General features: G+C 40.2%; 1 pseudogene; it reads right to left on the bottom strand.

Annotated features, from left to right (window-relative positions):
- Nucleotides 1-18,793, bottom strand: part of LOC139374454 (piggyBac transposable element-derived protein 4-like) — a 71,039-nt pseudogene extending 52,246 nt beyond the window's left edge.
- Nucleotides 18,794-26,228: the final 7,435 nt, after the last annotated feature.

Here is a 26,228-nt window from a genome sequence, read left to right as displayed (position 1 = left end):
GACTCGGTGTCATTATCCTTGCAAGGGGAGCGTGCTGGAGTATTGAAAACCAGGGATCCAATCTTTTTTGAATAATTTTTTATGATTTGTTAAACAAAATCTATTTCTCTGAGAATTTGTATTAGTATTAAATGTATATATTTGTTTACATTTTTGGAGCATACAATTGTATGGAGCATACAATATAGCTCAGTATTTGTATTATTTATTTTATACAGTCTTTTCTGCTCATTTTCATCAAAAGATCTGACACGTTCTGACCTTAGTTCCTTTGTTATGTCTTTGTTTTAGTTTGGTCAGGGCGTGAGTTGGGGTGGGTAGTCTATGTTATTTTTTCTATGTTGTGTTTATGTGTTTGGCCTGGTAGGGTTCTCAATCAGAGGCAGGAGTCGTTCGTTGTCTCTGATTGAGAATCATACTTAGGTAGCCTTTTCCCACTTGTGTTTTGTGGGTGATTATTTTCTGTTTAGTGTTTTTCGTCACCTTACAGAACTGTTTCGGTTTCGTTTCATTCTCTTTGTTATTTAGTTTAGTGTTCTGAGTTTAAATAAATATGAATATGAACACTTACCACGCTGCGCTTTGGTCCTCCTCTCCTTCCACAGAAGACAACCGTTACAAGATCCAATTATTCCGGACCCCACTGTAGTTCCCTAGGGGCCCTGGTCAAATGTAGTGCATAGGGAACAGTGTGCCATTTGGGATGCACTTTTTGTGAATTCTTGCTGTTATGTCAGTCTCTGTCTCGACCTTTTTGCCATCCTCATTTATATGTAATACCTTGACTGCCCTAAATCTACCAGAGTGATGTAAATGTTATGGGTCTGGCTGGCCAACCATAAAATTCCCACAGATAAAATACCAGGACTCTGGGATAGGTATGGTGGGGGCTGGCCAGTATTTTTTTCCATTTATTTTTGAAAGTTTAATTAAAAGATATAATCTTTATTCTAAGCCCCCTAACACTACTGCTGCTCTAAGTCAGGAGGTTATCTCTAGTTGGTTCTGCTTCCCACTATAGGAGAACATCGCAGTGTGCATGCATGGGTCCCAGCCCCAGTCAGAACCTATAATGTTTATTATCACATCCGCTACCATGCCCCACTGCCACTGAACCCTATTGAAAAAGTCCCTTTTCAAATGTGTTTGTTTATCACACATCATGTTACAGATATGTTTAAATGATAAAGGAAGCATCCATGTGTTGTTTTCATGTGGCAGGACATGATGACGCTTTGAACCAGCATCGTACACACGTCATGCTTGCTTTGAAAATATGTGTGCCTTAGAAACGTTGGTAAGTTTACCCATTAAATTGTTGGGAGCATATATAGAGAGTTTGCAAAGTTCTTTTTTATGCTGTCATGTACCTTTCCACAGAATCAGCACCATGGACCGCGTCTATCAATGACAGTACAGGACTGACCATACATTAACATCTTATCCTTGTTCTTATTCTGGACAGATCCTCTTGGAAACTTTCCTGAAATTCTAAAGCAAAACTCCTCAGATAACTAACTCCATCTATATCCAAACAGACAACACTTCCTGGAACTCAACTACACATTTGATTTGTTTGTCGTTGCCTTGGTAATTACACCGAATGACCAATCAAATGGCTAAATTGTGTGTAATCGATCATAACCCAATCCCTCAATCTGAGTAAGCTCTGGTCTGCGGACCTCTGTGTGCCTCATTTATGCAGACTCATAATCATATCTCAGACCAGAGAGGTTGTAATGGGGAATAGGGGAGGACAGTCATTTGCATGAGATACGGTTCGATTGGTGCATGGCACTGTGCCACACTCCCTTGTTCCATCAGAGGCGCAAAGTTAATTGGAAGGACATGAGGACGTGTGTCCAGTAATTGCTATTAGGATCAATGGCCTGTGATCAACCTGAGCCTCATTGATCACATGTTGATTTATGGCTTTGGAAGTCCATGCCATTTGGGATCCAATTGTTAAGTTTCTCTTTTAAGCATTGGAAATCAATGTATGTACATTTATATACACATAAAACATTTCGATATTAAATCATGAGCATTTGAATAATAGCCAATGACAAAGTTTCTACTGTTTGCATTGTGATGATTAGGTCTCAGTAATACTTTGAGTGTGTCATTATCGTCAATTGAATTAAAGTCTAGTAGTTTGACATTTAGCTTTAGTCAGCATTTAAAGGTTTTGGCCTGAGGCTAAATATATGATCCTTCTGCGGAGCGTAGACGTTGCTAATCCAATTGTGGATATGTTAACACAACAGGATGCATCCGGCTGCATACGTATTGATGGCACCCTAATCCCTACATACTGGTGCCATTTGGGGGATGCATCCACTGAGTTGTAGTCTGTGCTTATAACTGCAGTTCTCTATACGCAAACATGCCCTACAGAAAAATTCCCTTCGATCGTCTTCATAGAAGGCTCTAGTTCTGTACGTGGGTTTAACATTGTCATACGCTTCTCTCTACACAACAACTAAAAACTTGGGAAATTTAAAAAAAAAAAATAAAAAAAAAAACAATATCTTCCCGTATTAATTTATTCTATTGTATATAACCAGGATTACTATTTAATCTGCCACTTTTCTTTCTAGAAAGACATATCAAAAATCCCTGATATTCTTGACAGTATCAAGTACTTAAATATGTACAGAGCCAGACAGATCACGTACGTTTAGCTCCAAACGGACACCACGGCTGAGCTACAGACGCTGAATGTGAACTCTCCATTGCACAAAGACAAGTGCAGCATGTTGCGACCACACAGTGTAAAATACAAACACACTAAGCGGTGGTGAGGCCACTCAGAAAGGTCCAGCATGATAGATTTTTATAAGATGCAATGTGAGGCAATACAAAGATTTAACCACCTGGCAACCTGTAGCCCTAGCTACAGCGGCTATGAGATTTGATATCTGTTATATACGCCAGTAGAAGCCAGATAATTATGTGCATTAGTGGTGTATTGACAGGAGTGGGACATGATGCATGGAGGCTTGGGCTGAAGGTAATTAACTTTGGATGTTTTTATAAAAAATGCTCATAACGCAACCCTGAAGTGATAACTGCAGTGTGTGGGGGCACTTATTCTACAAGATGATGCCACACAATAAACCTGTCTGTAGTTTTAGTATTCAGACCTGCAAACATTAATGCGTTGGTGTAAAGGTTGAGATTGTGCTGAAGTTAATAGGTTGCATGATTTAAAGAAAGAACCTATAGCGCATTGTATGTACCTACAACTCAACTATATTGCCTTTATGGAAAAACCACATGATTTCACATGTGGAAAATCACATGATTTACCATGTGAAATTTACACGTTTGAAATTACGTTTTTTGTGGACCACTTCACATGTGATGAAAAACAAGGCAGATCAGATAAAGGATGTTTTTTTCTAGAAATCAAATAGGGAGAGCCAAGAAAAGGTGTTAACCCTCCACATCTCTCAAGACCATTAGAGCTCTGGGCTCTCATTCTTAACCCTTGTGTGGTCTGAACATTCTGTATATTCACCTTGTCCTAAGGGTAAAAAAATGACCCGCCTTCACTAAACCCCAAAATTAAAGCAGCTTAATTGAATTTTAAACCCCAATCTATTTTGCATGGTGGGGGTGAAGGCAAACTTTGATGAGAAGTCCTCTCTCCCCCTTGTTGTGAGAAGTGCAGGGGGGAGCTCAGGCTTGTTCTTTCTAACTGTGCCAACCATGGTGATCTTCCTCTTCCCTGAAAGCTCCTGGCGGAGTTCATAAATGTTGAAGAAATTGTCACACGTGACATTGTGTCCCCTCAGTCCATCTGTCACATCAAGCACAACCCAAATCCCCTGGTTCTTCTCCGGGCCTCCACTGGTCGGCTTCCCTGTGTAGACTTGCATCTTCGTCACATGCCATCCATATCTTGATGCCATACTTTGATGGCTTGCTGGGAATATACTATCGGAAAGGACAGCAACCTTTTGACTAAAGAGATTACAATCAGTAATTAGTATCAGTGTCACAGAAAACAATCACATAAATCAATAATATTACAGCACTACATAATACAATTAACGGTGAAAATCACTTACATTACAGATATATATACAGTGCCTTGCGAAAGTATTCGGCCCCCTTGAACTTTGCGACCTTTTGACACATTTCAGGCTTCAAACATAAAGATATAAAACTTTATTTTTTTGTGAAGAATCAACAACAAGTGGGACACAATCATGATGTGGAACGACATTTATTGGATATTTCAAACTTCTTTAACAAATCAAAAACTGAAAAATTGGGCGTGCAAAATTATTCAGCCCCTTTACTTTCAGTGCAGCAAACTCTCTCCAGAAGTTCAGTGAGGATCTCTGAATGATCCAATGTTGACCTAAATGACTAATGATGATAAATACAATCCACCTGTGTGTAATCAAGTCTCCGTATAAATGCACCTGCACTGTGATAGTCTCATGAAGAACAAGGAACACACCAGGCAGGTCCGAGATACTGTTGTGAAGAAGTTTAAAGCCGGATTTGGATACAAAAAGATTTCCCAAGCTTTAAACATCCCAAGGAGCACTGTGCAAGCGATAATATTGAAATGGAAGGAGTATCAGACCACTTCAAATCTAACAAGACCTGGCCGTCCCTCTAAACTTTCAGCTCATACAAGGAGAAGACTGATCCGAGATGCAGCCAAGAGGCCCATGATCACTCTGGATGAACTGCAGAGATCTACAGCTGAGGTGGGAGACTCTGTCCATAGGACAACAATCAGTCGTATATTGCAAAAATCTGGCCTTTATGGAAGAGTGGCAAGAAGAAAGCCATTTCTTAAAGATATCCATAAAAAGTGTTGTTTAAAGTTTGCCACAAGCCACCTGGGAGACACATCAAACATGTGGAAGAAGGTGCTCTGGTCAGATGAAACCAAAATTGAACTTTTTGGCAACAATGCAAAACGTTATGTTTGGCGTAAAAGCAACACAGCTGAACACACCATCCCCACTGTCAAACATGGTGGTGGCAGCATCATGGTTTGGGCCTGCTTTTCTTCAGCAGGGACAGGGAAGATGGTTAAAATTGATGGGAAGATGGATGGAGCCAAATACAGGACCATTCTGGAAGAAAACCTGATGGAGTCTGCAAAAGACCTGAGACTGGGACGGAGATTTGTCTTCCAACAAGACAATGATCCAAAACATAAAGCAAAATCTACAATGGAATGGTTCAAAAATAAACATATCCAGGTGTTAGAATGGCCAAGTCAAAGTCCAGACCTGAATCCAATCGAGAATCTGTGGAAAGAACTGAAAACTGCTGTTCACAAATGCTCTCCATCCAACCTCACTGAGCTCGAGCTGTTTTGCAAGGAGGAATGGGAAAACATTTCAGTCTCTCGATGTGCAAAACTGATAGAGACATACCCCAAGCGACTTACAGCTGTAATCGCAGCAAATGGTGGCGCTTCGAAGTATTAACTTAAGGGGGCTGAATAATTTTGCACGCCCAATTTTTCAGTTTTTGATTTGTTAAAAAAGTTTGAAATATCCAATAAATGTCGTTCCACTTCATGATTGTGTCCCACTTGTTGATTCTTCACAAAAAATGTTTTTATGTTTGAAGCCTGAAATGTGGCAAAAGGTCGCAAAGTTCAAGGGGGCCGAATACTTTCGCAAGGCATTGTGTGTGTGTGTGTGTGTGTGTGTGTGTGTATGTGTATGTATGTATATGTATATGTATGTATATATATATATATATTACCTCTGAATGGAACCAGTTGCTCATCCACTGATATTCAGGCCCAGGGCTGTAGAGGTATGGCAGACACTCCACCCACTTCTCCCAGACCTCTCTTATGGCAACCAGTTTGTCTCTTGCAGGTCTTGACTCACTGTTACCAAATCGTAGCATTCTTGAGAAAATGTGAAAGACTTTCAGTGGCATCGTGGCACGGAAAATCGCCCTTCCACTCTCTGCATCCCAGAGACTACATTACAATGGCACCGAAGAAGAATGCTGAGGTTTTGCGTGTCCCAAAACTAATGTGTTTTTGTTCATTTATTTGAGTTGTTCGTAACTTATTTTTTAACTTATTTTGAACATAATGTTGACGCTACCATCTATTATGATTGAAAATAGCTTCTGGACATCAGCACTGCGATTACTCACGACGGAATGGCAGAATCCTTTTTTTCCTTTCACGAGTCTGACGCAAATGATATACTGCTTTCTCGGGAACCGGCCCAGATCCCCGAGATTTGTATGGTGGCGGAGAAAACAGGGCCATTGGGGGGGCTGCCTTCTGAGAATTCTTAGGGGATCGAATAAACCACCACTTCCATCTATTCTGCTGGCAAACGTACAATCTTTGGAGAATAAAATCGATGACCTACGCGGAAGATTACACTATCAACATACAGCTGGCTGGTTATACGCTGTACCGGCAGGATAGAACAGCGGCGTCTGGTAAGACAAGGGGCGGCGGACTATGTATTTTTGTAAATAACAGCTGGTGCACAATATCTAAGGAAGTCTCGAGCTATTGCTCGCTTAAGGTAGAGTATCTCATGATTAGCTGTATACCACACAATCTACCTAGAGAGTTTTCATCTGTATTTTTCGTAGCTGTTTACATACCATCACAGATGGAGGCTGGCACTAAGACAGCATTGAATGAGCTGTATTCCGCCATAAGCAAACAAGAAAACGTTCACCCAGAGGCGGCGTTCCGAATAGCCGGGGACTTTAATGCAGGGAAACTTAAATCCGTTTTACCAAATTTCTATCAGCATGTTAATAAATGTGCAACCAGAGGGAAAAAACCTCTGGACAACCTTTACTCCACACACAGAGATGCATACAATGCTCTCCCTCGCCCTCCATTTGACCATAATTTTATTCTGCTGATTTCTGCCTAGCTAACAAGCAAAAATTAAAGCAGGAAGCACTAGATCAATAAAAGTGGTCAGATGAAGCAGATGCTAAGCTACAGAACTGTTTTGCTAGTACAGACTGGAATATGTTCCGGAATTCCTCCGATGGCATTGAGGAGTACACCACATCAGTCATTGGCTTCATCAATAAGTGCATCGGTGACCTCGTCCCCACAGTGACTGTACGTACATACCCAACCAGAAGCCACAGGCAACATCCGCACTGAGCTAAAGGCTAGAGCTGCCGCTTTCAAGGAACGGGACTCAAACCCAGAAGCTTATAAGAATTCCTGCAATGCCCTCCAACGAACCATAAAACAGGCAAAGCATCAATGCAGGACTAAGATCGAATCGTACTACACCGGCTCTGACGCTGGTCAGTTGTGGCAGGGCTTGCAAACCATTACAGACTACAAAAGGCAAGCCCAGCCAAGAGCCACCCAGTGACACAAGCCTACAAGATGAGCTAAACTACTTCTATGCTCGCTTCAAGGCAAATAACACTGAAACATGCATGTGACCACCAGCTGTTCTGGAAGACTGTGTGATCATGCTCTCCGCAGCCGATGTGAGTAAGACCTTTCAACAGGTCAACATTCATAAGGCTGCAGGGCCAGATGGATTACCAGGACGTATTCTGCGATCATGCGCTGACCAACTGGCAAGGGTCTTCACTGACATTTTCAACTATCCGAGTCAGTAATACCAACATGGTTTAAGCAGACCACCATAGTGCCTGTCGCCAAGAATACTAAGGTAACCTGCCTAAATGACTACTGACCCATAGCACTCAAGTCTGTAGCCATGAAGTGCATTAAAAGGCTGGTCATGGCTCACATCAACAACATTATCCCAGAAACCCTAGACCCACTCCAATTTGCATACCGCCCCAACAGATCCACAGACGATACAATCTCTATTGTACGCCACACTGCCCTTTCCCACCTGGACAAAAGGAACACCTATATGGGAATGCTATTCATTGACTACAGCTCGGCGTTCAACACCATAGAGCAACTTAAAGCTCATCAATAAGCTAAGGACCCTGGGACTAAACACCTCCCTCAGCAACTAGATCCTGGACTTCCCCCAGGTGGTAAGGATAAGGTGCGTGCTCAGTCCCCTCCTGTACTCCCTGTTCACTTCACTACAAGGCACGACTCCAACACTTTCATTAAGTTTGACGAGTGCCAAAATCTAAATTGCAGCTGAGCTGGAATAATACATTATGGCCTTTCTCTTGCATTTCAAAGATGACGATACAAAACAAATACAAAATAACAGCTGTTTTTTCCTTTGTATTATCTTTTACCAGACCTATTGTGAAAGGAATGTAGGAGAACATAACACATTTCCACAAACTTCAAAGTGTTTCCTTTCAAATGTTACCAATAATATGCATATCCTTGCTTCAGGGCCTGAGTTACAGGCAGTTAGATTTGGGTATGTCATTTTAGGCAAAATTTGAAAAAAAGGGACGGATCCTTAATTAGTTGTTACTTTTATTTCATATTCTTATCAGTATTTTTTAAAACTGAATTGTTAGTTAGGAGCTCGTAAGTAAGCATTTCACCGTAAGGTCTACAACCGTTGTATTCGGCGCATGTGATTAATCAAATTTGATTTGATTTTTGATTTGATACTCCCTCGCCTCGGTACCTATACATACCCGTTAAGATTAGCAGCCTTATGTAGGCACGCAGGTCAATCTCATCCATCATTTCAGTTGTCCCTATATTTACAGAAACCCTCCAAATTTGTCACCTCCAGGATGATTTTTTCGATGGCTGGTGTGTTGAACATGTCGTGACGATGTCCTAGAAATGGGCAACTGCATGTCTTGTGGGCCCTGGAATCATCCTTATGACATGTTGTGCTGCTATCCTGCCCTGGTTGTCATATGGTGACAAGGACCATGTTATTTTGCTGTTCTTTGACAAAAGTGTGTCTCTTTCAGCTTGGGGGATTTCTTCTTCATCTGAAGATGATGCATCGTGCTCTGGGTTATATTCTTCCCCATCTTCTTCTTCAGATACCTCCTCTTCTAAATAATTGTTCTCTTGTTCTTCCTGAACATCTGAAAAAAGCAGATCTATTGGGCACTCATGGCTTCAGCAAAGAGAGAACTGGGTGGACTGTCATCTGCAGCACCTTTATAACCTTTGACTGCATTCGCCATTAGTAAGCAATGCTTTCAAGAAATGTTTATTTTGTCAGAATTTTTTCTTTATTTTGTCTGAAATTGTTTTAATTTTGTCTGTGAACTTGAGTCATGTGTGGTGTCGTGGAGGGGAGATGCTGCACATGCACAAGAACGTTTTAGTGTTGTTCACTAAAGTAGCAGACAATCTCAATCTCAATTTCTCATTGTGTCTGTGTTTGTGTGTGTGTGTGTGTTTTTGTGGTGTGTTAATGATTTTATAGCTGCCGGGTCAAAAGTGACACTAAGATCTTTGTACCCTGGTGGTGTACAGCTATCATGGAAATATGAACAAAGGCGATGTTTCACTTTTTCTAATGTTGGAGTCACTCTAGGAAAATGAATCACATTTCAAGATAAAATAATATCATTTAGGTGGTTTTCTCTGCTGTTAAAAGGCTAGGCGTCCCGCTAGCGAAACAACTTCCGGTGAAACTCGAGGGCGCGCAATTCAAATAAATAATCACAAGAATGGATATCAAACATTTAGGTACATACAAGTGTCTTATATTGGTTGAAAGCTTAAATTATTGGTTTAATAAAGAACTGTACATATTCATACAGAAATATGAAATCTGCATGTAAAATATTTACATTTGACATGAGTCATTTAGCAGATGCTCTTATCCAGTGACTTACAGTAATGTATTGATCTTAAGATAGCTTGGTGAGAAATCCATATATCACAGTCAAATACGAACATTTCATTCCAATGGATATACAGTATAGCGTTAAACATTTAAATCTATTAATTTAAAATCTGAGAACAGTAATATTTCACACACACACATTAAGGTGCCCGAGAGAGAAAGAGAGAGGGAGCGAGAGAGATGCTTCATCCCTTTCTCTCTCCTCATATTCTTTTCATATGAATCATACTGCTTTGCCAAGTGCTGTGAGATGGCTTCCAATTCTTCCTAGGCAATTAACAATACTTGGGCTTTTACAAAGTTGAATAAGATCTCTGAATATCTAGGTCAGATAGAATTATGAAATCTGAGACAACAACCAAGAAAATAACTTTGTGTTCATCACCAAACACATCTCAGTTTAAAACCCTTCCTGCCTCTCAAAGAGATGAAGTGATTGAACCGGTGAGAGAGAGGGTAGATCAGATTTTTTTCTGGGGCGGCTGTCTCAATTAACATGGCTGTATCTCCACTGTCAGCAGTCTGATTCTCTGCAGAGATATGATAGAGGGCTGTGATTATCCAACCTGCCCTCAGGGGTAGACATAACGTAGTAAAAGAAGATCCGGGACACTCAAATTAGTATGATATGTTTAGTATTTGATGTATTAATTTGTGGTTGTCCATCATCCATTCCGTATGATTTGTTACAAATCACAATTGGTATGATATGTTACGATTTCAAATTTGTTGTGGCTAACATTAGCTAGGTGGCTAACGTGAACTAGGATAGGGGTTAGGATTAGGAGTTAGGTTAGGGTAAGGGTTAGCTGACATGCTAAGTAGTTGCAAAGTAGCAAAAAAGTAGTAAGTAGTTGCAAAGCTGATAATTAGCTAAAATGCTGAAGTTGTCCTTGATGAGTTTCGAACACGCAACCTTTGATTTATAGACATTCACGTTATACACTTACCCATCCACCCTAACTAATCATTTTTGGCTTAAGTAACCTTCTGTCTTATGTAACCATACCAAACAGAATATATCATACTAATTGTGTTTACTATGTTACGTCTAGTCTATGAGACCTGGCTGGATTATTAGGGGCTGGGTTGGGGGGATTCATTTATGACAGACTCCAAATTGATAACTGTAATCCTGTGCTAGGGAAAATCCTATTTAACCGAACCCAGCCTCCTCCTGGGGAATCTTCCCCAGTTTGTATGTCATCCCTTTGTAATTACTTTCAGAGAGAGAAAGATATTCATTCAGAGGCTAACTGGGCTTAGAGTGTTTGGTTACTGCATACTACATACCAAGGACATGATCCTTGTCCTCAATTGCTCCATATCATACCGTCCATCAAAACCAGATATGTTATACGATTTTAGCAGAATATCTGTCTGAAAGCAACCCTTACAAGATGCTCGCTGTCTATCTCATTTTTAATAAGTTTTGCCTTCGAAATACACTACATCACCAAAATGTGATGTATGTGGACACCACTTCAAATGAGTGGATTCGGCTATTTCAGCAACGCCTGTTGCTGACAGGTGTATACATTTGAGCACAATGCCATGCAATCTCCATAGACAAACATTGGCAGTAGAATGGCCCGTACTGAAGATCTCAGTGACTTTCAACATGGCACCGTCGTAGGACGCCACATTTTCAACAAGTCAGTTCATCAAATATTTGCCCTGCTGGAGCTGGTCCCAATCACTGTAAGTTCTGTTATTGTGAAGTGGAAACGTCTAGGAGCAACAAGGGCTTAGCCGCGAAGTGGTAGGCCACACAAGCTCACAGAACGGGACCGCTGAGTGCTGAAGTGTGTAGCGTGTAAAAATCGTCTGTCCTCAGTTGCACACAATCCTAAAATCACACAATCCTAAAATCAACACAATCCGCACACAATCCTAAGATCAACATGCGCTATGCCAAGCGTCAGTTAGAGTGATGTAAAGCTTGCCGACATTCTCTGGAGTGATGAATCACACTTCACCAACTGGCAGTTCTACGGACGAATCTGGGTTCTGCGGATGCCAGAAGAACGCTACCTGCCCCAAGCACGGTTTGGGCTAGGCCCCTTAGTTCCAGTGTAGAGAAATATTAACGGTACAGTACACAATGACATTCTAGACGATTCTGTGTTCCCACTTTGTGGCAAACAGTTTGGGGAAGGCCCTTTTAATGTTTCAGCATGACAATGTCCCCGTGAACAAAGCGAGGTCCAATGGTTTTTGATGGTGCCAGCTCACTTTAAATGCATTCAAATGTTGTTGTGACATTTCTTCCCCGGTCTACTTATGTAAAGCTTCTTTTAACAAGTTGTGTTAATTAATACAAGAGTAATGAAGTCCCTGCTGAAATTGGGGAGAATCACGAAGTGTTAGAAGTTACGGAAGAAACTGTAGTCGTTCGTCCCAATGGGGTGTGCTGTACGTCGATTGGAATTGTGGATAATCCATTGAATTAGGAAAAACGCTGTAGCCAGTTGTTAGTGGGTCTCAGTGGGGTGTACTGTATGTAGATTGGCTGTGCGTCTACTCTACATAGTTCTTTAAATGAAATGAAGCTACTCAAATGGAAGTCTCATAAAACAGCATTCTGATTGTGTCATAATTACTGTAATTTGCAATGGATGATGACAACTTGTTTGGGATAAAGTTTCCAATGGAAAAACAAAGATGAAGATTTCTCAGTGGCATCACTTTGGTTTAGATTGACATTAATGTACCAATAATTCATTTTTGCAATACAATGGATTGAGGTCTGTATTCAAGAGTTATGAAGAATAACATTATATTCAAGTTCACCTAATTTAAATGACCCACAGGCAGTCTCAGTGGACACAAGCAGAATACAAATCTTGGACATAATCAAACAAACCTGTGTCCCTCAATAGATCCAATATGATGAAAACATATTGGCATTATTAAAGGCCCAAGGCAGATGTGTTTATCTCAATATCAAATCATTACTGTTTAACAATTAAGTACCATACTGTGATTGTTTTCAATTAAACTGGTCAGAACTAAACAAAAATTGCTTCGTATCAAAGAACATTTCTCCAGCAAGAATTTTGCTAGGAGTGGTCTGAGAGGTGAGGGGAAAGAGAAAAACTAGCTGTTATTGGCAGAGAGTAATTAAACTCTTTCATATTAATATTGGTTTATTAACTAATTTACCGGTGATGTCACCATGCTGGCCAAAACTCCAACCTACTCAGGCTGACATTTCAGGTGGTCTTTTCAAACCGCTTTTATACTTAAAGGGCATTGTCATCATTTTCACAATATTATTCCAACCTCATAGTGTAGAACTATACTGTATATAAAACACAGGAAAATCACGTTAACTGCACTGGGGCTTTAATAAAATTGGTTTTGGGGAAAGTTTAATCTTGAGAGAACTAATAGCGTGGTGCTGGTTTGAAGTCTGCTAATTAAGAAGGGAGTTGTTCGGCCATATCCGTCTGCCCAGGCAATTTCAGATTGAAACAGCACTCCACTGATGATTTCTGAGGTGGCAGCTCAGCCTATTGGGAGACCAGTCGCACAGACCCCAGTGGATAACTAAATCAGTTCTCTAGCCCTCTCTGCCAAGGAAAGAATGAAATAGGGTAAATAGACTTCACTTTTCACAGAATGTGTACCCTCCTTTAGGAATCTAAAAGTAACTTGCATGACAAATACCCAGTGAATTGGCTGGCACTTGTCTTGACAAGTGGATGAATTTTACACTAGATGGAATGGGCAATGGAGCCTCCTGTTTGGAGAAGTGAAAAATAAGTCATGTTTATGCTTGCAGTCTGCCTTCTATACTCACATGTCTAATTCTACAATTTGAATAGAATTTTAAGTGTGTCTCTTCAATGTTTTGTTAGGATCATACACACATTTTATCAGGTCCATCTACGAATGTAAATTGTTTCTGGGAAATTAGATGTTGAAACAATTGAATATGTGAATATGTGTTATCATCTACTAAAACCATTCTTGAAGGCACAGTCAAACAATCAAAAAATAGGACCTGCAGGACTGAAGCCTGATTCATACCGGATGTATGCAACGCAAGAATGCAAATGTGAAATAGTGATTTTGCATACTTGCATCAAGAATATAATTGCCGGTCTGCACACGTCTGCTTAATTTTGCTAAGCCATTATACAGGATCAGCATTTTGCGTAGCTATTTGTAGTTACTGTGTTGCGTCCTGTGTAGGGTATAAATTAAACTTAAATGATAGATGTCTTCTATTTTTGGTTTGTGCAACATGCCCACATCGGTGCTCATCTGTTCTGTTAAGGTAGTGCCACTAGTTCCCAAAACTTAAGATGGGAGCATCGAGTGATTTATCTGTACGGATTTTTAAAACACGTTTGAACAGTATTCCTCTCCATTGGGAAGTTAGGTGTCCTCTCTGTTGCCTCTATCTAATAGTTTAAATGGGTGGTCCTGGGAGCAAGGTGGTCGAAACACACCACAAACATAAAATCACTTAACACGTCACATGATATTCAGAGTTACATATAGTAAATATCGAAATGAACGGTAGCATTCGGGTATTGTCAGTTAGTACTGTATCACTTAGACAAGTTACCTTTCCACTGTTCTTGATAAATAATCTTTAACCGAATAACGAATTAACCGGGGCAGAGCACCGTGCCAACGTTATTTATGGAACGCTGCAAGAATGTAGCCTCAGTTGCATCATTTGTTAAGCAGAAAAACTGTTTTTTTATTGAACATGTGCCAGGAGCCTCTCTCTCCAGTTTATTACCTCTCACAGGCTTTAGCTTGGTGGTGACAAAAGGAGCAGCAGTGCTCGGTCTGTGTGTGTGTTACCCCTGACGTTCCTTAAACTCTGTCACTTTGCCAGACTGCCAGCTGAGGAGAGAAGAAATGGCAGTGTCCTGCAGGTTACAATCAGCCAAGGTGTGATTTTTAAAGCTAGAATCCTTAATGGTGAAACTGCCATGTCCTTTTGTGATATTAGAACAACAAAGAAGTTACTGCAAACAACAAACATGTATTTTTCCCTCAGACATCATTGCACGGGCGATAGAACAATGTACTGCACTTTTTTTCTGCTTGATACGAACTCACCTCGGTTTAGTTCACAGAAGAAAAAAAAATACCAAAGGTACTGGGGCAGATAGTGGCACTGTTTCCCCTAATGCGGATTCCATCTTTAAAGCTCTCTGCAGCTCCTGAAGGACCTCACACTGTAGCCAAAACAACAACATTTAAAACGCTTAGCCCTATTTGCACGGGACAAGAATTACTATAGATTCTATAGTATAAAAAGTTAGCTATGTAATTATTACCCCAGCAGGTCTGTTTTGACAGTGGATGATTCCGATGGGATTCGTTTTACCAACCTGCCCCCAAGTAAAAAAAACGATTAATGTATCTTTCAAAATTGACCATTACGACAGAAGCCTGGAGGCTGTTCTAGGCCTGAAGATATTTAAAACTAGTCTAGGGATAGTGTAATATTGGCTTTCAGTACTAAAAGCAATAATATCAATAAGAACCATGAACTTTATGCAGACATTCAATTAACCCATAAGAGTCTAAGTCCTGTCAGTCCTACTAAGCTATATGGAATTGTTTTAAGAAGTTCATACCAATGATTATTTTTCTATTTGATTTAGAATTTAAAGACCCCTTGAAGTACTAACAAATATATAAAACACCAGCATGTACAGTGCATTCGGAAAGTATTCAGACCCCTTGACTTTTTTCACATTACAACCTTATTTTTAAATGTATTTAAAAAAATCCTCATCACTCGACACACAATATCCCAAAATGACAATGCAAAAACAGTTTCTTCAGAAATGTTTGCAAATGTATTACAATTTTAGACAAATACCTTATTTAAATAAGTATTCAGACCCTTTTCTATGAGACTCGAAATTGAGCTCAGGTGCATCCTGTTTCCATTGATCATCCTTGAGATGTTTCTACAACTTGATTGGAGTCCACCTGTGGTATATTCAATTGATTGGACATGATTTGGAAATGGACACACTATATAAGGTCCCACAGCTGACATTGCATGTCAGACTAAAAACCAAGCCGTGAGGTTGAAAGAATTGGATTGGATCCAAGACAGTATTGTGTCGAGGCAAAGATCTGGGGAAGGGTACAAACATTTTTATGCAGCATTGAAGGTCCCCAAGAACACAGTGGCCTCCATCATTCTTAAATGGAAGAAGTTTGGAACCACCAAGACTCTTCCTAGAGCTGGCCACCCGGCCAAACTGAGCAATTGGGAGAGAAGGGCCTTGGTCAGGGAGGTGACCAAGAACCTGATGGTCACTCTGACAGAGCCCCAGTGTTCCTCTGTGGAGAAGGGAGAGCCTTCCTGAAGGACAACCATCTCTGCAGCACTCCCCCAATCAGGCTTTTATGGTAGTGGCCAGACAGAAGCCACTCCTCAGTAAAAGGCACATCACAGCCCGCTTGGAGTTTGCCAAAAGTGACTCACCATCTGGATTCAGTCTTTTGGGGAGGCAGGGTAGCCTAGTGGTTAGAGTGTTGGACTAATAACCGGAAGGTTGCAAGTTCAAATCCCTGAGTTGGTCTGTCGTTCTGCCCCTGAACAGGCAGTTAACCCACTGTTCCTAGGCTGTCATTGAAACTTAAAAAGCCGTGATCAACAGTATTACCAACACAGACTGACGAGCTCAAATAGACAGACGCCTTCATTATGGCAGACCAATCCGAACTCCTCTATCTGCATGTCTCAGCCAATCATGGATAGTGGGAATGTTGCTATCTTTTATGTGGCTTAACCAACAAGGCTCGTAATTTAACAATTGTATTTGTATTTATAGCATACAAGATTATTATTAAGGCACATGAAACTTCACATGTTCGAGAAGGCATTTTGATTTTAAAAAAGTGTACTTTAAAACGGCTCTCCTGTGAAGTCACGACTTGCAACATACGGCTAGTTTCCAGAACCGGGCCATGACCTAAAGTCTCTCAGACCATGAGAAACAAGATTCTCTGCTCTGATGAAACCAAGATTGAACTCTTTTGCCTGAAAGCCAAGCGTCAAGTTCTGGAGGAAACCATGACTCATGGTCTGACAAACAGCACTCTAGCTCTGTCAATTTTCACTGACGATGCGGAAGTGTGTAGGTGGATGCGGTGAATTGAGACACATCCAATGCAAATTAACAGATATATCTAGCGTAAAGTGACATATCTATGGGGATTTTTATGGGGCGCTGACATTGACCGTAGGGGGTTAACTGACATATTTGGCAATTTATCAATTAATTGGCACAATATATTATAAAAAGACAAATAGAAACTGGAAAAATAAATATATGACAAAACAAATAATTAATCTGTAGGCTACGTGCATAGCATTTTGTTTTAACTCCTATGTAGTCTTACCATTCTGTATACTCCCCTTGTTCTAAGGGTAAATGTCATGCGCGTTATAATGAGTGGACCAAAGCGCAGAGTGATTTGGGTTCCACATCTTTATTTACTATGTGAACCTAAAAGCAAAACAAAACAATAAACGAACAAAACAAAACGTGATGCTACAAATATGCTCACAGGCAACTATACATAGTCAAGAGCCCATCAAGCACAAAGGGGAAATGGCTGCCGAAATATGTTCCCCAGAGACAACGATAAACAGCTGCCTCTGATTGGGAACCATACCAGGCCAATCACCTAGATAACCCACCCTAGTCACACCCCGACCTAACCAACATCGAGAATAAAAAGCTCTCTATGGTCAGGGCGTGACAGTAAAAAATGATCCATCTTCACTAAGCCCATAAAATGAAGCAGCTTAAATGAATTTTAAAGTGCAAATTTATTTTGCATGAAGAAACATGCTATTCATCACAAACGTTGTGAATATCTGGGTTTTCCCTCTTCACAATGCAGGAAGACATTGATGCATTTAATCATTGGACACTACTCGTTTTAATTAAAACACACCTGTCATAATTTTTTAGTAGAGGTGTATTATTATTATTGCTAAAGGTACTGTATAGGTGTAAACATTTTTTTTTATCAAGAGATAGCACTTGTATAGTATAAGAAAGTAGCAGAAATGGCAGAAAGTATATTTGAATGCATTTTATTGAAGGGAAACAACAGTCGTCTTGAACTTTTTTGGTAACATAGTGATATATTCGTATATACTTTTCAATGAGGAATTCATCTACAAAATACTATTTAAAAATAAATAATTTTAAACCACAACAATAAATAAGAGTAAAATAAGATAATAGATACAAAACAAAAATTTGACATAAATGGTGAAGAAATTGTCACACGTGACATTGCGCCCCCTCAGTCCATCTGTTACATTAAACACAACCCACATCCTCTGGTTCTTCTCTGGGCCTCCACTGGTCAGCTTCCCTGTGCAGACTTGCATCTTCCAAGCATAGCTGGATTGTGCGTCACAGACCAACCATATCTTGATTCCATACTTTGCTGGCGTGCTGGGCATATTCTGCCGGAAAGGACCGCAACCTTTTGACAAAAGCGATCACTATCAGTAATTAGTATCAGTGTCACAGAAAATAATCACATAAATCAATGATTTTACAGCAATACATAATACATTTACCAGTGAAAATCACAAATGTACCTCTGAATGGAACCAGTTGCTCATCCACTGTTACTTTAGGCCCAGGGTTGTAGAGGTATGGCAGACGCTCCACCCACTTCTCCCAGACCTCTCTTATGGCCGTCAGTTTGTCTCTCACATGTCTTGTAGGCCTCGAATCACGGTTATCAAATCGTAGCATTCGTGAGAAAGTGTGAAAGACTTTCATTGGCACCGTGGCTCGGAAAATCACCCTGCCACTCTCTGCATCCCAGAGACTACATGTAGCCTCACCTTGGGACCTATACACACCCGCTAAGATTAGCAGCCCTATGTAGGCACGCAGGTCAATCTCATCCATCCTTTTCCAGTCGTCTCCATATTTACAGAAACCCTCCAAATGTGTCATCTCCAGGATGGTTTTTTCGATGGCTGGTGTGATGAACATGTCGCGGCGATGTCCTAGAAATGGTCAACTGCATGTCTTGTGGGCCCTGGAATCATCCTTATGACATTTTGTGCTGCCATCCTGCAGTGGTTGTCAAATGGTGACAAGGACCATGTTATTTTGCTGTTCTTTGACAAAAGTGTGTCTCTTTCAGCTTGGGGGATTTCTTCTTCATCTGAAGATGATGCATCGTGCTCTGGGTTATATTCTTCCCCATCTTCTTCTTCAGATACCTCCTCCTCTTCTAAATCATTGTTCTCTTGTTCCTCCTCGACATTTGAAAATATTAGATCTATGAGCTGTTGGACACTGAACCATGCACTCATGGCTTCAGAAAAGAGGGGACGACTGTCATCTGCAGCACCGTTATAGCCTCCGACTGCATTCCCTATGAGCTAACAATGCTTTCAAGAAATGTTTTTTTTGTCTGAATTTATTTTTATTTTGTCTGAATTTAAAAAAAAATGTTGTCTGTAAACTTGTGTCATGTGTGGTGTCGTGGAGGGGAGATGCTGCACATGCACAATCAATCAGTAGCACACAATCTCAATTTCTCATTGTGTGTGTGTGTGTGTGTGTGTGTTGTGGTTTTTGTGGTGTGTAAATTATTGTGTACTACCGGGTCAAAAAAGGCTTCCAAGACAATCTTTGTATCCTGGTGGTGTACAGCTTTCATGGCAAAAGGAACAAAGGCAATGTTTCACTTTTTCTAATGTCGGGGTCACTCTAGGAAAGTAGTCAAATATCAAATTGAAAAAAATAACATTTAGGGGGTTTTCTCTGCTGTTCAACATAGTGGCGGGTCATTTTTTTTACCCTTAAGACAACACAAGGGTTAAGCATCAATTTGTTCCAATGTTTTTACCCATTTTACCCATTTTAAGTATTGTCAGAGGACCTGGGAGTTTGCCAAGAAACAGAAGGTCTTTAGGGCTGGAATAATAACCTCCCACCAAGTAAGTATTACTGGCATGGCAGATTCCGATGGGACTAAAATGATCGATGTGGTGTTTTGTGCTTGTGCATATAATTACATTACCCTATCTCCCCCAGTAAAACTGATCCTGTCTGATTCGTACGGGACTAGTATTACTAGAGTTGTTGGTTATGTAATTATTACCCCAAAAAACCAGTTATTCCAGAGCAGGAATTGGAGGGAATTCGTTTTTGTCAAACAACTCCCTGTAATTATTTGGTTTTAGATTTATTTTTTATAAATTGACCATTATGACAGAAGCCTGGAGGTTTTTATTCTAGGCATGAAGATATTTCAACATGTCCAGGTGACAACAGGCTACAGTGATAACTCAATATTTTATTTATTTATTTTATCTACAAAAATTGTTCGCATGGGACTACTAATTACTAGAGAACGGTGGTTATGTAATTATTATCCCAGAGCCTCCCTTATTCCAGAGAACGATTTGGACGTGATTCAGGTTTTTTTTCAAAACTGCCATATAATTATTTTTAAAAATTTGTTATAAATGGACCATTATGATGGAAGCCCGAACGTTTATATTGTAGCCGTGAAGATATCAACATGTCCAGGCGATAACAGGCTACACTGAAACCTGGATCTTGGCTCCCAAGTTTATAACCATACCAAACCATCTTTGGTATAGTGTCACTATATTATTTTAATTGATGAATTGTAATCATAATCATTTTTGCTATCTACAGTGGAAAACATCCTAATTGCCCCCCAGACTGCAGATGTGAGCTAAACAGCGCACATGAGATGCCTTTTTAGGCTATGGATGAGAAAGTGAACATTTCCAAAAGTTGCTGCTCTGCAATCCTATTAACAGCAAGGGTTACATTAAATAGGCACAATTTGTTTTACCGATGTATTTGGTGATGTTCTAATGAGTCAAAACTTATAAACAAAAGCATTCACTGTGGAAGTTGATACATACTGTACATGTAGGCCCTTCGTATAGTTATTATGGTTATGGTTATATAGTTATGTTTTCTTGCTCAAACTGCGACCAACACCTGTCAAAGTCCAACATTTCTCTCAAAACACGGGGGATTTGCATGGGACTAGTATTAACAGAGGACTTGGGAGTTAGTTAATAAATGGAATTATTATTCTTTTGCTTTGTAAAAAAGACCAACATGCCAGATTCAGACGGGACTTAAATGACTGATGTGGTGATTTGTGCTCCTGCACATAATTATATAACCCTTTCTCCCCCAGTAAAACAAATCCCTTGCAAATAGGGCTACAGAATTTTCCATGTCAGTAATTTCTACTTGGCATGAAGGTTAATATTCCAGCCCTAAAAACGTAAAAATGTTCAGTGCTCTGTGTGTTTTGAGCTTTTGGGTAAGAACGTGGGAACAAATTCATCCTTAAAACAAAAAGTACGTAGGGGTAATGATCTGTTTTGTCACATATCAACTTTCCTAGTGTCATACTTCTCTTTTAAAAGATGAAGTGGAAGATGTTGTGCAAATTAATTGATAAATTGCCAAATATGGCAGGTAATAACATTTCTACATAGGTTACAGGTCTTATTGATATTCACTATTATTTTGACTTTCTCCGAACTGAAGGCCATGAGGTCAATAATAGGGTATCCATACACAGTTTAGTAAAACTAATCCCGTCCGAATCGTCCACTGGAAAACCTGACAATCTGGGGGAATAATTACACAACCGACGTGCTATAGTAATACTAGTCCCGTGTGAATCGGGCTTATGATTACCATAAACCTGGAGAGCTGCCTGGCAGCAATTACTACCTAGTTTGTACAGTTCCATGCATCATATTTAATAATTACAGGATAACAGAGTTCCGGACTAGTGCTAAAGGCATTTGTAAGTTTTATATTTTGAATAAATTACAATCTGTCATTTGGACCCGTGTTTTGCACACATAAAGACAGACTGACACACACAACCACAAACTCTCCCAAACACACTTAGCTGGGAAGTGTTATAGTATCACCCATGTCACACCCTGACCTAACCAAAATAATAAAGAAAACAAAGAATACTAAGGTCCGGGCGTGACAGTACCCCCCCACCATAAAAAAAAAACATAAAGTAAAAAAAAACAACCATAAACCATAAAGTACCCCCCCCCCCCCATAAATAGCAGTCAATATTAATTGTCACCTTAATTCAGTCTCAACTGAAAGTTGTAAATGCTTGGTTATCTTCACGAACCCTGGCTAACAAGTTGAATCAGCAATACAAAATTGGGCTTAAGTATTTATTTACTAAATACCTAACTAATCACACAGAATTACATATACACAGAATGAATTATACCTTGATTACAAATTACATCATAAAGACCTCACGTACTTGGAACAGGAGGTTACATTTTCGTCAAGGCTTCATTTAGTGGAGCGAGAAGGGTGTGTCTGAAAAGTCTCTTCACAGGGGCGGGCCACTGATTGAGCAGAGCCCTAACCTTATGAAAACCCAAATCTCTCATTTGGAAGCTAAAATTACAAATATTTAAATTGAACAACAATTCCTCATCATGGGGTCTGGGCTACTATTCCCCCCCTTTGTGTCTCGGGACCCCTCACCAGCATGTGATATTGGTATCCGAGGCGCAAACTAAAGGTTCGGACCCTATGTACAAGTTGTCAGTGGCCACGTTATTATGAGAATGGCTGTAACCTTTCAACCAAATCTCCTGGTGTTTGTGCTTCAACACCCTCAGTGGCTGTCGAGGTCTGGTAGTCACCACTGTGTCCGCGTGTGGCAACCTCTTCAGTACCTGCAAACTGGACTGACGCCATTAGTGTCATTGTCAGGGTTGACCGTCCCCCACAAAGCGGAAGGTGTGTCATCGGAAGCAGAGTATACTCTGCGCATCGATGTTTTTCTTGCTGAGATGGCCGCAGTGCTTGCGGAAGTGTCCGAAGGGCAAGAGAAGTTCATCTCAACTACCATATTGCATGACTGCAAGGAGGAGGGAAGTTGCTCATTCACAGAGACAGCTGGCTCAAAATCATGAAAATAATTTAAAAATCAGATTGGCTGATGGAATGTGTTCGAGATATCGTAATATCTCCGTGGATCGGATTTTGCACCAAGTGTTTTCTAAACGTCTTTTACCCAAGGGGTGATTTGGACTGATACCCCTCATGAATGACTGTATTGCAGCTAGCGTTAGGGGAAGACAGTGTGGTCGGTGGAGAAGGCACTGTAGCCTGTGACCATACCTGGTTGGTTTTCCAATCCATCAATGGGAGTAACCGATCCATCAAGTCTGCTCCAAGTAGCAGGGGTACAGTTTCGAGTTTGGTAACATACACAGGGTGAACGAGCGATACGTCCTTGAAGTGTAGTTTCAGCATGACTCTCAATGTGAGAGGCGAGGTAGTCTGAGCGACCCCTCGAAGTGTAGTGTAGAAGCGTTCCACTTTTAACCAACGTTTAGTTGGCTTCAAAGCCCTTTTTTTAGATCATCAAACAATGTTTGAGAGATGAGTGATATTGTCACACCCGAATCAATTAGCGCATTAAGCAGTCCTCCAGGACTGTTTCCAGGTATGGGCGTTTCGATTCGTGTTTAGTCGACATATTCCCCACAAAGTGGAGTGGTCGTTCGCAACGACGTGATGTGTCAATTCTGTTCAAGGTGGAAGCAGATCGACTTTTCAGATTTTGAGTGGGCTTGGCTTTAACGAAGCGTTTGACCTTTTTCTTGATCTTTTTCTTTGCAACGTTTCACAGATTTATCTAGTTTGGACTGGACTACATCGTATTTAGTTTTGGCGAAATGGAGTTGTTCCTGGAGACAATGATTTTTTTGGAGAGTTTGTGCTCGTTCATCGTCATAAGTATTTGCGATTACTTTTAATTGTTCAGATTTCAAACACAGTTCCTCAACTAGCAGAATGTTTTCATTTCCTGCTTTTGTCAATAGTTGCTCAGTTCTCTCCACCTGTCCCCTCATGTTAGCCATGTCTGGCACATACTTCAGCTGTGCACTGTGGTATTGGACCGATGCCACATTTTTATGGCGATACATCAGTGCAAAAGTGGGGAGAACCGTCACAAAGCCTGTGGTTGATTTTGGAGAGCGTTCGCAATTTCAGCTGTTTTTTTTGCTAATGGCATAATTAGGGTTGGTATCGCTGCTAAGGTCAGAGATCAATCCTTTTATGGGTGGTGACCACCTCCTTTGAAAGCTTGCACATTATTAGAAAAATTTAGAGGAACATTTTTCCTATTTTGTTTTTCAAAGTTTGGGTTTGGAATTCATTGGAAGCTGCAAAGACCAGTTTAATCTATTTATAGATGTTGACAAACCATCAGTACCGTACCAGTAATGTGGAAGTTGAACGTGAATGAATTTGCAAAAGCAAATTGAATTAATTGATCAATGCCAATGATTAATCCTACCTGTGTAGGCTATCTGGGTATAAAACTTTAATTAACTTGAGATGTTGCTTCATCCAGGTTAATATGAGAAGTTGAAAAGTGTCTCATTTGATTGGAAGAACATTAAGGTACGTTCAACAATTTAACTTATTAAATTGTATGGATTATCGATTACTGAATGGTTTTGCAAAAAACTAATTTTACTGATTGATCAATTTAATGATCAATCAGACCTGTATAGGCTATTTGGGAATTAAACTTTAATTAACCTGAGAAGTTGTTTCATCTAGGTTAGTTTGGAAAAAGTTTACAATGTCTTATTTAGAAAACTCATCAATTTGGATATTATTTAAAATATCTATTTCATTATGTAATTTGCCAGATTTACACTTATTAGTTCAATTGGATATCATAAGTAATGACTTGAGTGTGACCTGAATAATTCTTCATGAAAGAATATACTAGGGCACACGTCAGCGGTCAGATGATTGCACACGCTGAAATTAAACTGAAGTACGGAACGGGACTTCTGTTCCGCAAGGCGGAGGAATTTCAACGTGGCACGAGAAAACAAAACAGCTATTTTCCCTTGTTAGCTTTAGCATGTCGTGCAAGCTAACCCTACTTTGTGCCTTAAAATGCAGCACATATGATTCCCTTGGCAAGGGAAAGGTTTTACTTAAAACGTATTATGTTGAAACCCTTTTCGGCGTTTTTTTGATGATGTTTTAACTGGAACACGCGGCAAACAACAAAATGTGCGAGGAAATGCGCAAGGAAACGTTTGAGAGACAGAGATATATATATATCGCTGGTCAAGCTTATATCTCCTGAATTTCAATCGGCTGGCTCTTTGACCTCGCTCGAGAAATGAATAATGACCGAGCCTACCCGCGTCTGAAATGCAGAAGGCAGAAATAGCCCTTTGGCCAAACGCTCTATTTCTCAGATCTCTATAATTAGCTTTATCAGCCCTCATACAGAAATGTATTCGCTTACGTTACCCACTGACTACGCCAGAGAACAACACGGAGGCGGGGATTCCCGTCTTTAAAACTCAAAAAAATTAACTTGGTATATTATGTAATCTGTTTTTCAATTTTATACAGGCTGAATCAAAATTAAAGCCTCATTCTATTTAGATTCCACGCACGGGAGCACCAATTAGTTCATGTTCAGACCGTTTTCGGATCATAGAACAATGTTAAATTCTTAGATTACAGAGTATACTCTTGAAGGAAAACGTCACTAGAGGGCAGAACAGATATGACAGCTGGTTACACAAAAGAAAAGGGTCTGGTTTTGAGTGAAAGAGGTGGAAGACTGAGGGACAAAGGGAGAAGCTGTGCTATCGTAAATACAGTATATTATGCATTCTAAATTACCGCCCATTTGGAAAAGGAACATTTTTATAAATATTTACTCTGAGCTGCGCTTCGGTAGGTTGGTGGTAGATGGAAGGCCGTGTTGCCAAACCGAGTCAATTGGATACGTTGTAGTAACGTCGTTGTGTGGTAGACGGGATACTCTGTCTGTTCTGTCCTAGCCCGCGTTTGCAGCTGCTGTTGCTAACTCAACAGCTAGGAGGTATCACTTCTGTAGTGAATAAGAGTTAAAAGTTCATACCATTCGCAACCAAAGCTCACGCTGAGGTTGGCTTAGTTCTGTAGTTGACAGGTTACTTCTTTTAACGCAGAGGCTGCAGACCTCACGTACTTGGAACAGGAGGTTACATTTTCGTCAAGGCTTTATATATTGGTGCGAGAAGGGTGTTTCTGAAAAGTTTTATAACCCATGTCTCTTCACAGGGGCGGGCCACTGATTGAGCAGAGCCCTAACCTTATGAAAACCCAAATCTCTCATTTGGAAGCTAAAATTGCATTTAATCTCTTCACCAATAATTTTATATTCAAACATTTAAATTGAACAATAATTCCATGTGAATCCGATACTCTGATGTGCAGACTTCCCACTGTAGAGTTTATGTCATCCTATCATTGATGAGAATGTCTCAGATGACTACCGAACTGACATCAAATTCATTAAGTACCACCACATATGTTCAATTGGTCGGATTAC

This window comes from Oncorhynchus clarkii, chromosome 19 (assembly GCF_045791955.1).
Source record: "Oncorhynchus clarkii lewisi isolate Uvic-CL-2024 chromosome 19, UVic_Ocla_1.0, whole genome shotgun sequence".
NCBI lineage: Eukaryota > Metazoa > Chordata > Actinopteri > Salmoniformes > Salmonidae > Oncorhynchus > Oncorhynchus clarkii.
Note: the sequence above shows the minus strand (reverse complement) of the source record. Positions and strands in the feature narration are given on the sequence as shown.